The sequence below is a fragment of the Saccopteryx leptura genome, chromosome 2 (assembly GCF_036850995.1).
Source record: "Saccopteryx leptura isolate mSacLep1 chromosome 2, mSacLep1_pri_phased_curated, whole genome shotgun sequence".
In the NCBI taxonomy this organism is placed as follows: domain Eukaryota; kingdom Metazoa; phylum Chordata; class Mammalia; order Chiroptera; family Emballonuridae; genus Saccopteryx; species Saccopteryx leptura.
This window is the reverse complement of record NC_089504.1, coordinates 362,982,354-362,995,937: the sequence shown is the minus strand read 5'-3', so window position 1 is coordinate 362,995,937 and position 13,584 is coordinate 362,982,354. Positions and strand designations below refer to the sequence as shown.

The following is a 13,584-nucleotide window of genomic DNA, read 5'->3' as shown; positions in this document are numbered from 1 at the left end:
CACCATTCCGACAGCTGCTCAGACACAGCAACTCGGGCCGGGCTTGTGTTTCTAGAAGGCTCTGTTCATTGGCCGCATAGCCTAGTACCTTTGCTTTCCGCCCCCCACCCCCGACACAGTGATTGGTTTACCAAGTAGGGATCTGATTCAAACTGGGCCAATGAGAGTCCTTCCCAGGGATTTTACAAACTAAAGCCCAGGAAAATATGTCCTCCCTTCTCTCAGGCTGCTGTGCCCACAGAGCAGGTCTCAAGGGAAGTAGAGAAGGGACCCAATGTTGATTCCTTGGGTCACGCTACGTCCACGGCTCCCCCTCTGCCTCTGCAGTTTAAGTCACCCCTGTATGGGGGTCTATACCTCTTGTCTCCAGGGTCCTAATACATGAAGGCTGTAAAAGTTTCTAATGTCTGAGCAGTGCATGGCACAGAAATAAATAACATGCTTTTCCCCTTTAGCACACAACTTTTCTATGTTGCATTTTCAAAAGAAGTTTTTCACTCTCCTTTCTTCATTAAAATCCATCCATCTTTTGGAATTCTTCGTATTTTAAAATTTGGCTTTTTCTATTCAAGTTCTTAGCCTCAATATGTTCCTTCCAATCAGTCAGATGATCCTCCGTACTTCTTACCCTCCAGCAGTCCTACGGTCTGTTATACTACTTACGGCTCTTGGGGTTGCAATAGTAAAAACAACAACAAACAGACAAAGACCCAGCCCAAGCTAGCTGAAATTACAACGGGCCCTGGCCTGTTAGCTCAGCCAGTTAAAAGCGCCATCCTGCAGTGACAGGGCTGCAGGTTTGATCCCCTGGTCAGGGCCCACACGGGGAGCAAAGAATGCATGGCTGAGTGGAACAACACATTAATGCTTCCCTCCCTCCCCCCTCTCCCTTCCTCTCTCTGTCTCCCTAAAAATCAATAAAATTAAGCCCTGCTGGATAGCTCAGGCGGCTGGAGTGTCGTCCTGGAGTCTAGGGGTTGCTGGTTCGATTCCCTGGTCAGGGCACATACAGGAGCAACTTAATGTTCCTGTCTTTCTCTCCCTGCCTCTCTCTCAAAATAATAATAATAATTAAGATAAAATGGGGCTTTCTCTCCTGCAACAGATTGTTCCTGCTTCACGCCGGCTCCTTCCAAAAAGCATGCAAAACGTCGCGGGCAGCCCCTGGCCACCCTCGCAGGAGGTTTAGCCCCTGACAACTCCGAAAGAAAAGTCTGGAGCCATCATGGCCGTAGTCATCACGGCTAGGACAGGAGGTGACCCTCCTGTGAGCACAGGAAGGGTGTTGGTGGGAAGATACAACAACATAGTGCCCCACCCAAATCACAAGTATTATTTTTTTTCTGTAAGAAAGAAAAAGTCTGTTACTGTAAGAAAGTGGGAAGATGTCAGGTAGACAGGTGTAGTGAGATTATTTATAACTCACTGTCAGGCTGAGAACCCCAAATCATTTCATTTCATACATGTCACACCTATAAAATAATTTGCCTATCATAGAAAGAGTGTCCTTGGCTTACGTGTTTATCAGTCCATATACACATAATAAATAATTTATATTAATCTCTCTCTCAGAATCAGTTAATAGTTCTGCCTATTGAATAGAACACTAAATGAATCATTTCCCCCTCTCATAATCACATGATTAAAATCTAGGGCAGTTATACCAATGGACAAATATTTATTAGGTGCCTATTTTAATATTTTTGCTTTTCTATGATATTATGTCTTTGTATTATTAGATAATTATGATTGCTCCACAGAGATGAGGCTCGGATACAGCCTATGCACATAAACCCCCCTGAAAGACTAGACACGTATGTTACCACTGGGTTTTATGAACTAACACGACACAGACCCCCAAAGCAGACGGACTCAGAACCGGACCCAGGTGATGAACTTCTGCCCCTCCTTTCATTAAGTACACCCTGCGAGAAAGTTGATGTGTTCTCGAGATGCTTGTCAGGCTGGGAAAACAGTGAACTTGACAACAAGGGACAATTTTTCCTTTCCCTACGCTGAATAACGACCCTGACACTCTTTCCGCCGTCGTCAGTGGAAAAGCAAACACCTGTGAGCCTTGTCAGAATTTGCTCCCGTCCATCAATGGTCTGTCACCCCAACCTCACAGCTTCCAAGGTCCAAGATAACGTCTCCGTCAATCTCAGATCACGCCGAGAGGGCTGCCGACCTAATAAATAAATAAGGTGCCGGGAGGGGCCGCTTTTCCAACAGCATTCCACGTCCCACGCGCTCCCGCTCCGCTCACGGATTGGTCCCAGGGCTGGGGGCCTGCCCAGCCACTCCTCTTTCATGTTCCCCACGCTTGATGCCGTACCGAGAATCCACAATCCAGTAAGACCCGTTGTTCCCATTGACTCCCCGCCCCCACGAGCGTTCAAAGTAACGAGTGTATGTGCGTGCTGGTAGTCCTCAGAAGTGGCTTTTCGCTCGTGTGGTGATGGGGGCAATGGTCTTCTCTGACCGTTACTCTAGCCATTGCTCACTAAGCTGTGTCTGACAGCACCACCCGTAAAGAAGAATAATAAAAACGTATAAAAGGTCATTTAGCATTTATCAGAGGCCCACAGAACCATGTCCTCTAGGTAAATAAAACAGCTCAGAAAGTCACAATGGTTCAGACCAGCTACAAAAAGGATGCGCTAGGCCACCCTCTCTCCTGCCGGCAGGTCCCAATCTGTCACGCTGCTTTCCGAAGAAGAGATAAAAGGGAAACGCAAGAAAGTAGTTATAATAATATTTATCCCTGAGCAGAGAGAGTTGTGAGGTGGTTTGTTATTCCTTACCTTCTTCTGTTTGTTCTCGATTGTCTATAAGGACAATGCATTTTGTACTTAAAAAAATAAAAGAAAGAGGTAATGCATTCTGCCTGGAAATACAAACACAAAGCCTGGACAGGCCCTCTGCATGTGAACTAATAAAGAATGACTGAATCGATCTAGCATAAAGCCAACATTCATGGAGGCAGGGTCAGTTAGAACCCTCTTCCCGCCCAGGAAACGTCCCAGAAAGACAGAACGTTGACCGTACGTGTTTCTCAAATACGCCCACTCTCTGCCATCCTCAGGGCCGCCTCCTGAACCCCGGCAGCTAGTTGATTTTACCTGGATTAAAACTGCCTCCCAAAACTTCCCACCTCCAGCATCGATCCTCCCACCACCAATTTTCACATAATCGTCACTGATCTTTCCGGATGCAAACCTCCTCATGCCAGTTTCCAGCACGAGACGCTCCGGGCTGCCCGCTGCCCCAGGGACGGGGCTCACGCTGTCCCGCACCTTGGGGCACTCTCGGGCAACGCTCGGGCCCCCTGGCGCCTGGCTGGGCTCCTGCCCCCTTCCGTGCTCTGCTCTGGGCACCGGCTCCTGTGGGTCACGCTGCCAGTTCTCCACACACTCGACCCTCTGCCCGCGCGGCCCCACTGCAGTGCTCCCACCACCCCCGCACTGATCTCGGAACTGCGTCTGACCTTCTCCGTGGGCGCCTCAGGGAAGCTCCGCGGGAAGATGCCATCCTGCGGGACCAGAGCGCTCAGGGCGCACGGACAACCCCTGACTTCCTGCGGGACCAGAGGGCTCAGGGCGCACGGACAACCCCTGACTTCCTGCGGGACCAGAGGGCTCAGGGCGCACGGACAACCCCTGACTTCCTGCGGGACCAGAGGGCTCAGGGCGCACGGACAACCCCTGACTTCCTGCGGGCCCCTCCCGCTCCCCGGCAGGCGGTCTGATTGGGTCTCCCTCTCGGGTCAGCTCGACTGGCCCCTGTCCGCAGGAGGGTGTCTGACCCGGTCCACGCTCTGGGTCTCCCTCTCGGGTCCGCTCGACTGGCCCGTCCTCAGGAGGGTTTCTGACCGGTCCACGCTCACACCTCTGACATCTCCTCAGTCTGCACCCTTCCTCCAGTCCCGGACAGGGCCTCCTACTGTACTAACACCAAAGCCGGCTAACAGAACAGTCATCCTACCAGCGTCGGCCCTGCGGACAGGTGCAGCTTCCTCTCCCTCTTCCCTACCTGGGGCTACCCAGTCCCCCCACCGGCTGCTGGCGGTCCTGCGCCCCCCACCTCCTACTGCTCCATCAGTTACCCCCTTTCCCATCCGCACCCGAGCATCGAGCCCCTCTCCCAGCCCCCACACATCTCCCAGTGTCTTGTCTGACTTCAGCATCAGCTTAGTATTTGCCAAACAGGGAAAACCCCTAATATACCTAAAGTTTGGGGCTTGTAATTTGGCCAACATATTCACTAAAACAAGGTCAAGTTGAGAGCCTTCTAGAAAAATCTCCAAATAAGCTCAAGGGAATTTCCACCCTAACAGTTACCAATGACTGTAATTCCATTTTTACAAAAACTATTTTAAAAAGTGAATTCTCAAGGCCAGTTTTGAAGAACCATCAATGCATGAAAGGGAATGAAAGGGTACTCATATGAACAGATTATTTAGATGCAAAACAGAAAAGTAAATGAGGGCTTAAAAATAGTAAAGAAATCTATTTTGCTAGTACTCCTCAGCAGAATTGAATATGGACACAACTATCATACTACTAAATTCTTGTGGACGCTGCACAAGTACAAAACAAAACAGGCGCGCTTGCTGACACTACGATACAACAGTGACAACAGCCTGCCTCGGAAGCAATTTCCTAAAATGCTACAAAGAATTTAAATGCCATGATTTGAAGAGGAAAACGAAAAAAGAATTAGAACATGAACATTTGCAAAAGGCCAGAAATGAGTAAAATCTTCTTTATTGAGATTCCACGGCAGAAGAAGGATACACTACTCAAAAAGAAAAGGTTATACCACATGTTGAGCAATAAAACTGGCAAACCGACAGGAGGTTCAAATGCCGCTGTTACAGCCATCTGGTCCCGAGGCGGCGGGGGACAGGGGCTAGAGAAATCATTAAGCAATCTGAGAACTCCCAAACAAAGAAACTGTAAAATTCTGAACTATAAAGCAAAGGAAACACACTTAATCCCTCAGGAGTTGCAGTATGTATTTCACCCGGGCTATCCCTTCCCTCCTAAGGACACGGCGATACCCCAGAACGCGGAGTGACACAGGATCTCGGCTGACGCATGTGGGCACGCCGCCAGCTTGCCCCGGCGCTCCAGGCACCTGTTGGTCTAATCAACGCATTTCTCTACACTACAGAGCGAAACAGACGGGGAGGCAAAGAGGCGGTGGCGGCCGGAAGGAACGGGTGGGGGGGGGGATAAGTCTCATTCATTTGGCCTTTCAGAGAATATACACCTTTAAAAAAAATAGTTACATATGCTTTCTGTAAATTTCCAATGTTAAGCGATTAACACATTTCCTTCTAAGATTACAGTTGCTTTCCCCTCTTCTGATACAATAAAACTGAAAGGGAAAGTGGTTAGGTTTACTAAGGGACACCAACTTTCTACTCTATATGATCTTAGCAAAGTGATGGGGCCAATGAACCCGGGTTTCTGGGACGGAGGCACAATCACCGTGCGTTCCTACGTCCGTCCGTAAAGAGTTCCCTGCCGTCCAGTTCCCCCTACAATCCTAATCCAGCCTCTTCTTGATTCCCTAAAGTTATTTAGAAAAAACTCTATGAAAATCTCCACGTTTAAAGGAAGTGCAGTACTGTAGATTACAAAATGTGCTTTATGAATTTCAGTGGAAAAAAAAATGAAATGGTAAGTAAAAGCAATGACTGTTGCATGAATTAATAATAAACAAATAAATATATAAATAACAGAAAGAAGAATACTTGCATCCAAGGACCAACACAGCACATAAAATAACCGGAACATTGTTAAAGGGGTCTCGAGAAGGGAACACCAGGGGCTGCCCAGCAGACATCAACTGGCAATGTTTCTAAGAGATTTCCAGTTGTTTCTGCTCCCACATTCCAGCGTTTTCCTTTCACCCCGCATACTCCACACGCCTTATTTCCGCGCCTGACGCGTTCAGAAGAGAAGCAGGGAGTCCGGCCATCCCGGACCGGAGGGCCCCCAGCTCCCCTGCTGAAAGACACGGAGCGGCTGAGAGTCCCTCCCAGGGAGCGGACATCTGCCATGCGCCCTGGGACAGGCTGCTGGGCGACTTCCCAGAAACCTCGGACCTGTACTGTGTGGGAGGGAGGCGCACTGCGGCCCGAGGCCGCGGCACCAGCACTCGCCCACCTTACAGGACGACCCCCAAAAAACAACGTGGTCGGTGCCCGTCCACAACATCTGTTCGGTCTTACGGAGAGCAGACGGGGCAGAAATGTTCCCTTTGCTAACCTATGTGAATAAACAAATGACTGAGAGTTTCTAGGAAAGAGCGTACAGTAGGCTTCAGACATTCCTGTGGAGTTTTTCAATGTTACCTTTTACAGAAATGTTTTGATTCAAAGTGGTGTGAAAAGAATGTAAGTATTCCTACCCTTTTCTTTCAAATGTCAATTTAACCACATAAAACAGGAGAACATTATAAAATGCCTATAAATTACAACGATTGATGTGTGACTCTGAATTTACTGGTATAATAATTATGTAGCTTAGAAAACTGGCCTTTGGCCATCGAATCCCAATATTTAAAGAATACAACAGGCTGCAGGTCTAGATCGTTTCCCGTCTGCATCAGTTTTCTGTCAAAGAGGCAACTCCTAGGATATCGGGAATAGAAATGATTCCCTATGTTTGTATAAGATATCCATGTAAAGTAGCAACTGAATTTTCTGACAGATATGAGTTCAAAGAATATTAATGTCTTAATGAAATACTTCCAGATAGAAAAGGTTTTAATCCTACTGATTAAATTTCTTTTGAGTTCCTTTTTCAAAACCTTTCATCTAGTGGAGGAGGGCAGGCTTTCTAAGGTATCTTTACACCCTTCCTCTTGGTAAGGGGAGACAGTCAGACCAGGAATGGCAGAATCAAGTAGAAGAATAATGGAATAAAGGGACGATACTACATAGGAATGGGTACGGTAAAATAACAAATGAGGAGAAACGCTGGTACCAGGCTACTTTCCAGACAATAACCCAAGTCAGATTTTTCACACAAAGCATTTTAAAACTTGCTTGAGTGTATTCCCAATCAGAGATTTTTGCTTTAGCAATGTCAAATGGATCACAATTCTCAACTTACTGTGATCATCTATTTGAAAAGAAGAGAAAACAAAAAGATCAGGTACTGCTTCTCTTCGGGGAGGCAGAGAAATTCTAAATGATCGGCTACCAGCAGAACCAGGAATGGGAGCCATCCCCACCTCCTCACATCCATCACAAAGGAAGAGGTAAACAGACACTTTCTAATTAAATCTGTAATGATACAAAACAACCTTAGATAATAAGTGTCTTTATAAGAAAAGAGTCTGCAATGCTGAATTACTAACTATCTCAGCCTATCTGCTCAACAGGGGCTTTTACTCCATAATGAGAATAGTCTAAAATATTCCCCATTCTAATAACAGGCAGCCTTTATAGGTAAAACACAAATTGAAATGACAAGTCACATTGGGGACAGGGATTTAGGGTTTTGTCAATTGATCTTTAACAGAAAGAGAAATTAACATTATGATTTAATAATTAGGCTTAGAAATCCTAGACAATATCCATGTATAAATTTTTGAAAAAATACATGAGGAACAGCAATAAAGTAGCACCTAGTTAATATCAAAATAATTTTTCAAAATGATAGCCCTAGTAATTAAGTATATTTGAGGCACCATTTCCTTCATGTATCATAATGTGATGACTTAAAGATTAATTTGATGAAAAGTTTTTTTTTTAAATTACCACCATGAGTCAAGATTTTGAAAGGTATGCAACCAAGAAATCTGAAGTAACACTGTGATTGATGAAGAGCAGATACACTAAAGATTACTGATCACATCTACTACATGCTATTTAATAATCTCAAATTCTCATCACCTCATAACAAAGGATTACTGTCAAGAATGTAAAATCTTAAAATTAAACACAAAAACATAAAAATAAGATAGATTGTTTCAATATCATTTACAAATGAAAAGGGAAAATGTCCTTATGAAGAACAGTGAGAAACTCTAAATTTAATGAGTTTAGTTTATTTCTAATAAATTCCACTTCTGCAACTACTATAACAAGGAAATAATCCGTATGTGGAGGAAAAAACTAAGTGTAAATAATAATAATAAAAAGATCTGCTGTCATCTTGCTTTTAAAGAGATAAAAGCTGGAAGGAACACCAGAGGAATGGTTAAAATGTTGTAAAAGAGTTTAATGGAATATCAGGCAGTCATTAAAAATAATCAGTAGGAAGACTCTAATAATCTGAAAAAAAAAATGCTTCAAATACTAATATCGTAACTTGCAGTTTGTTTCAGAGTAGTGGGTCTGTTTTTATTGCTCTTTTCTGAACTTTCTTTTATTTTAATAAAAAGAAAAATAAACACAAAGTATAAATGACACAGATAGACGTGGCTACACTCTTGATAGAAGATTTGCCCATAATCTGGGAGTATTTTTAAAAAAATAAATGATACATTCCATTTTCCAAACCACATTAAATGGGTTAGGTTTTCCAAACACACATTAGAAGTGTACATTTTTCATCACACGTTTTTAAAGGTTAGCTGGAGGAAGAAAAGTCCTTACAAGGACGGCAGGTCAAAAAATAAACTTATAGAAGCTCCTTTTAGAAAACGTTTCTTCACTTTTAAGAACTCTTTCCAAAATGGCATTTGGAAAAAATAGTTTTGTTTGTTTCTGCAGAGTTGCCGCCCACTTAAGCCCAGGTTTCTCAGAGTTTTTGTTTTATTTTATTATGATGGCATCCTCTCATTTGCTCAGGAACCTACAGCATTTACTCCAGCAGGCTAGGTGGCAATCCAATATATACCACAAGCTGAAACCGTTTTTGATACTAAGTTTTGGAAGCAACAGAGGGACTCTCTGAGGCATAAAGACTCAAACATGCCCATCTGTGGCTTTCTGCTTTGAGCTAGGATGCTGATGAGCAAACTGAGCTTGCAATTTTATTTTATTTAATTGCCGAGAAATCCCCAGTGACTTATCCAGGTGAAAACAACAGCAACAATCCTGTAGCTAGGTTATTTCATTTGAGATTTTCTTGTCAAAATTTCAGTAATAAAAGTACAAATCTTTGTCTTCCCAATCATCTTCCTACCTGAAAAACAGTGCACATTCTCAGCTACAGATTGAGTCACTGCTAATATATTTTCTCTGTGGTGACTAGCAAAATTTGTTATGAGTAAATAATTGACAGGTCTTGGCTAGTATTGTGAGGATTAGTTAAAATGGGAGCCTCGCATGATGACCATTCCCTCCGTTATCAAAGCAGGTGAAAATCTATAGTTAGTTTAGTAACTGAGTGAATATAAGACAAACAAAACATAGAGCACCAATGGGATGGTGCCTTTCTGTTCATACTGAAAAGGCTACAGCAATGCAGTGATTTATTTTTTAAGAAACAGAAACAACGTGCTACGATTAGTTAGTGAAGGTTTACTGTTACCCAGCCCGCGTCAAGCATGATCTCACTGAGTAATCCTTACCCTAGCGCCACTCGGTAGTTGTTACCATGATCCTCACGTGAAAGATCAGAAAACTAAATAAAGCCTGGAAGAGTCAAGTAATTAACCAAGGTGGTAAAGCCTGGGTTTGAACCCAGGCAGTCTGACTTCAGAGTCCTCGTGCTTAACCGCTGCCCTGTACACCAGACAGCACGCTGTGTCCCAGACAGGGGCGAGGAGGAGATGCTGAGGCCGTGCGGGCCAAGGACCCCGGCTCCAGCTCTCCGTCTGGTGCAGGAGAGGAGATCCTTACAGAGCAGCCCAGAGGCAGCGCGACAAGACCCACAGAGACGCTAATAGGAAGTTCAGAGGAAGGAAGGACAGACTCCGATTCTCAACACGGATAACATGCACAGTCTGGCCCCCCGAGCACTGGGGCCCAGAACACTTGAGACCCTGGAGCAGACGTCCTCACTTCCCTGTGTGGCTGGTACTCAAGAACTGGCAGGGTGAGTCCCTCACAGGTAAGAAAGGTGTGAACTTAAGAAACAACCAGTTTTGCCACCAATAAAGCAGTTATCATGAGGAGGATAATAAGGAGAATATGTTTTAAATGATTTCATTATTTTCAAAAAGAACCACTAGTATGATTACCTGTATTGGTCCTCACGGATAAATTATTAAACATAATTCCAATACCCAACAATATGGGCTTGGTTAATGGCAAAATATACAAAATTTTAAAAACAATATTTAGTAATCTGGGAAGTTCATGATTTGGCATTAAGAGAAAAAAGATTGCAATTGCTGATATACAGTATAATGCCTATTTGTGTGTGTATTGCAAAACATTGTCTAAGAGCTATTCCTATTCCTTCTGTAAAGAAATGTTACTCATGTTTGTCACTTTGATCATTATCAATTTATGGAAGATCTGAAAGAATCAGAACTGGTATTTGGTTCAATGCAGGAAGACATGTTAAAGAAATGCACTGAATTTTCTCTGCTCTTCAAGAACATTTTGGAATTAAAGTGGTCTCCTAGCATCACAAAACTGTATCTGAATACCAACTTTAATTCACACAGAAAAAAATTAACTCAAGTACAGGCAACTTGTTCGAGGACATGCCTATCAATCTAGACGTATAGCTTATACCTGACGACAGAAAGTAGCAATGATTTCCCAACCCTCTGGGTGCCAGGACTAACATCTTTCCATCTTTTTGATGCCCAATGGAGTAGCCTTTCTAGTCTCTGTCCTTAGTGCTATTTGTTTTTCCTCCATTCACTCATTTGTTATTTTAAACATCTGTTTTAGAAAGCTCTCAAGAGTCTGTAGATAAGCAAGCATCAAAATCCTAACCACATCACTTTTAACACTATTCTTAAAATTTTCAGTATTAAGCCATTAAATATATAATTATTTTCAGTTTCTTCATCTCTGTTCAGTGTTTTTCAAAATAGGTATAAATCTACTTTCACTTTGGATACATTAATTTCCAAAAGGAGAATAACTGATTTCAAAGATCATAAATATTTTTGGATCTACCATCTAGACACATATATATTTGATACAGTATTATAATTTGATAATTTTTTTCATTTAACACTCACAAACTTCTGTGTCACTGTTATTTGGAAATGTGATTTTTATGATATTGTTTAGTATTCCATAATACGGAGAAAACATAATTTTCTTTGAGTTTGTTTTGTATATGTTGAAATGATATCTAATATATTTATAGTATATAAGATATGTGCAATATTTTGATGATTTGCTTAGAAATAATTTCTAGGATTGGAACTGCTGGGTTGAAGGGAACACACATTTTTTAAAAGAATTTTACACTACACTTCCAAAATTTCTCTCCAGAAATACTGTTGTAATATAAATTATCAGCAATAGAGAGAAAGACCTGCCTTCCAGCATTCTTACCAATACTAGGTAAAACAACTTAAAAAACCAAAAAAGCAGAAGTTAAAAATAGCTTTCCCCCATACTTGCTCATCACCTCACACAGCTTCATCTACCCTTATCATGGATTTAAAAACCAAAAAAGTAGAAATTAAAAAACAGAAAAAACATCAACAAACAAGCAAACAAGATTTTGACATAGGACATAAACTAAACTCCACAACTTTGATTTAAAAAAAATCTTTAGGTGGATCAGGTGTCAGTTTTTAAAACGAAGGCATCAGCACATGTATGCACAAACTTCAACCATTCACATCTTTCTCTGTCTCCTTTTGCGTAATTTCTAACACGGCGTTTTGAGGGGGAGGTTCACTGCACGTTCTGACTTGTGCACATCGAGAGAAGAACTACGCAGAGCGCCCAAGCCACCAGGGTCGCAGGCGTGCTCCCCGGAGGGACGCTTCCTGAGACAGCAGTGCGTCCACAGCCAGATCAGAAGCAGAAGGTTACAGCAAACTGGAAGTCAGCAAACGAAACCTAGACACCTCTGCTAACAGCAAGATAAAAGTCTTTCTAGAGGGGTGTATATACTCACCCGGCTTTTCCTTAGAAATGCCTGTTATGTCAAAGTCGAGTGGAGAAGTCACACCCTGTTTGCCTGCCCTCTCTGGGAAAGCAAAAGCTGCCCACACGTGAATTTTCTAGGTTAATGGAGTTACGTACCGCTTTCGAATAGCCACGTTTATAAAATTCAAATCAGTTCTTTTGAGGGAAGCTTCCCAACTTTCAGAACAACTGACTGAGCATCACTTTACGTTGTGTTCGGTGACTGGGCACGGACGCCTGCCTTCACGCTCTGTTGCTCAAACTGCTAAGCTTTCTAAGAGTCGCCTTCTTATTTTCATTTTGTTCTCTGCCAATGTTTTCTTCCTCTCTACCTTCATCTCCAATCCTTAATTGACTACTTTTAATTATTTCTATCATTACTTATAAAGGCTTGATACAAACAAACCAACAAATATCACCAACAACAAAAACCCCTAACAGACCTGATTAAGGGAAAAGGGCTTCTGGCTCTCCACCTCTATTCCCATCTCTTCTCTTTACTGTGCTAATGCCTGGGCGTCTCCTGAGTTCTTGGCCGTACATTTGAGAAAGATTTTAATTGGAGGACAGAGGCATGACTGCATTGCAATGCTGAAACCTAAAAATTCTAAAAGGTTAATTAAGTAATAAGACTATAAAAACAAACAAACACAGTAATTCCATATTTGAACAAAATCCGAAAAATAAAAATGATGTCCTTTATCCACAGTTTTAGAAAAATACAGACATTCTCTCGCTTTTATAACGTAATGCTAGATAGCCTCAGCGTCTAATAAAACTGGTGATGTGCTCACTACATGCTAACAACACATTTTCGTTCCGACCAAAAATAGCTACGGCAGCTCCAAAGAGATTTTATCATCCCGGTGACCAAAATTATCCAAAGATTTCCACTTGATATAATCTGTGCACTAGGTACTCTGATAAAAATAAATAAATAAACAAACAAATAAATAAATAAATAAAATCTGCCCATAGAACCATTAAATGAAACAAAGAACGGTCCACATAAAATTTATAAGACCCAGCTATTCAAAATGAACATCTTTTAATGCACGCCTCTTTGAGCCCACAGAGTAGCAGAAATCTCATCATATCTTTATCTCGCAAGTTAATGATAAAGACAACGTAGAGCTACGTACTGTTTGCTGTCCTTTATCAAGAGGAAAAGGAAAAACAGTGCTACGCTTCGGCCACGTAAAAGGACCCAGACGGCATTCTTCAAACGTGAAAGCACGTCCACCTCCTGGCTGTGCTAATAGCGTAACATTCCGTCAGATGTTATCACTGGGGAAAACTGGGCACAGGGTACGTACATGGGATCTCGCTCTACTTTCTTTCAGAACTTCATGTGAACCCATGAGAATCTCAAAATAAAGAGTGTGATTTAAAAAAAAAAAATCAAGATCATTTGATCTACCCATCACATCCGGTGAAAGAACGGCTCCTTCGGAAGGCATACTTTCTGTTACTGAAGTTCCATGGCATGGCTGGGCTTTTTTTTTTTTTAGTTTATTAAGCGACTTGATTTCAAAATCCTATCCAATGGTCTACAATACCACGCATAT

General features: G+C 42.6%; 1 protein-coding gene across 2 annotated transcripts in view; it reads right to left on the bottom strand.

Annotated features, from left to right (window-relative positions):
- COX10 (cytochrome c oxidase assembly factor heme A:farnesyltransferase COX10) overlaps positions 1-13,584 on the bottom strand; it is a 106,193-nt gene that overhangs the window by 31,524 nt on the left and 61,085 nt on the right. The gene's annotated exons all lie outside the window — the stretch shown is intronic.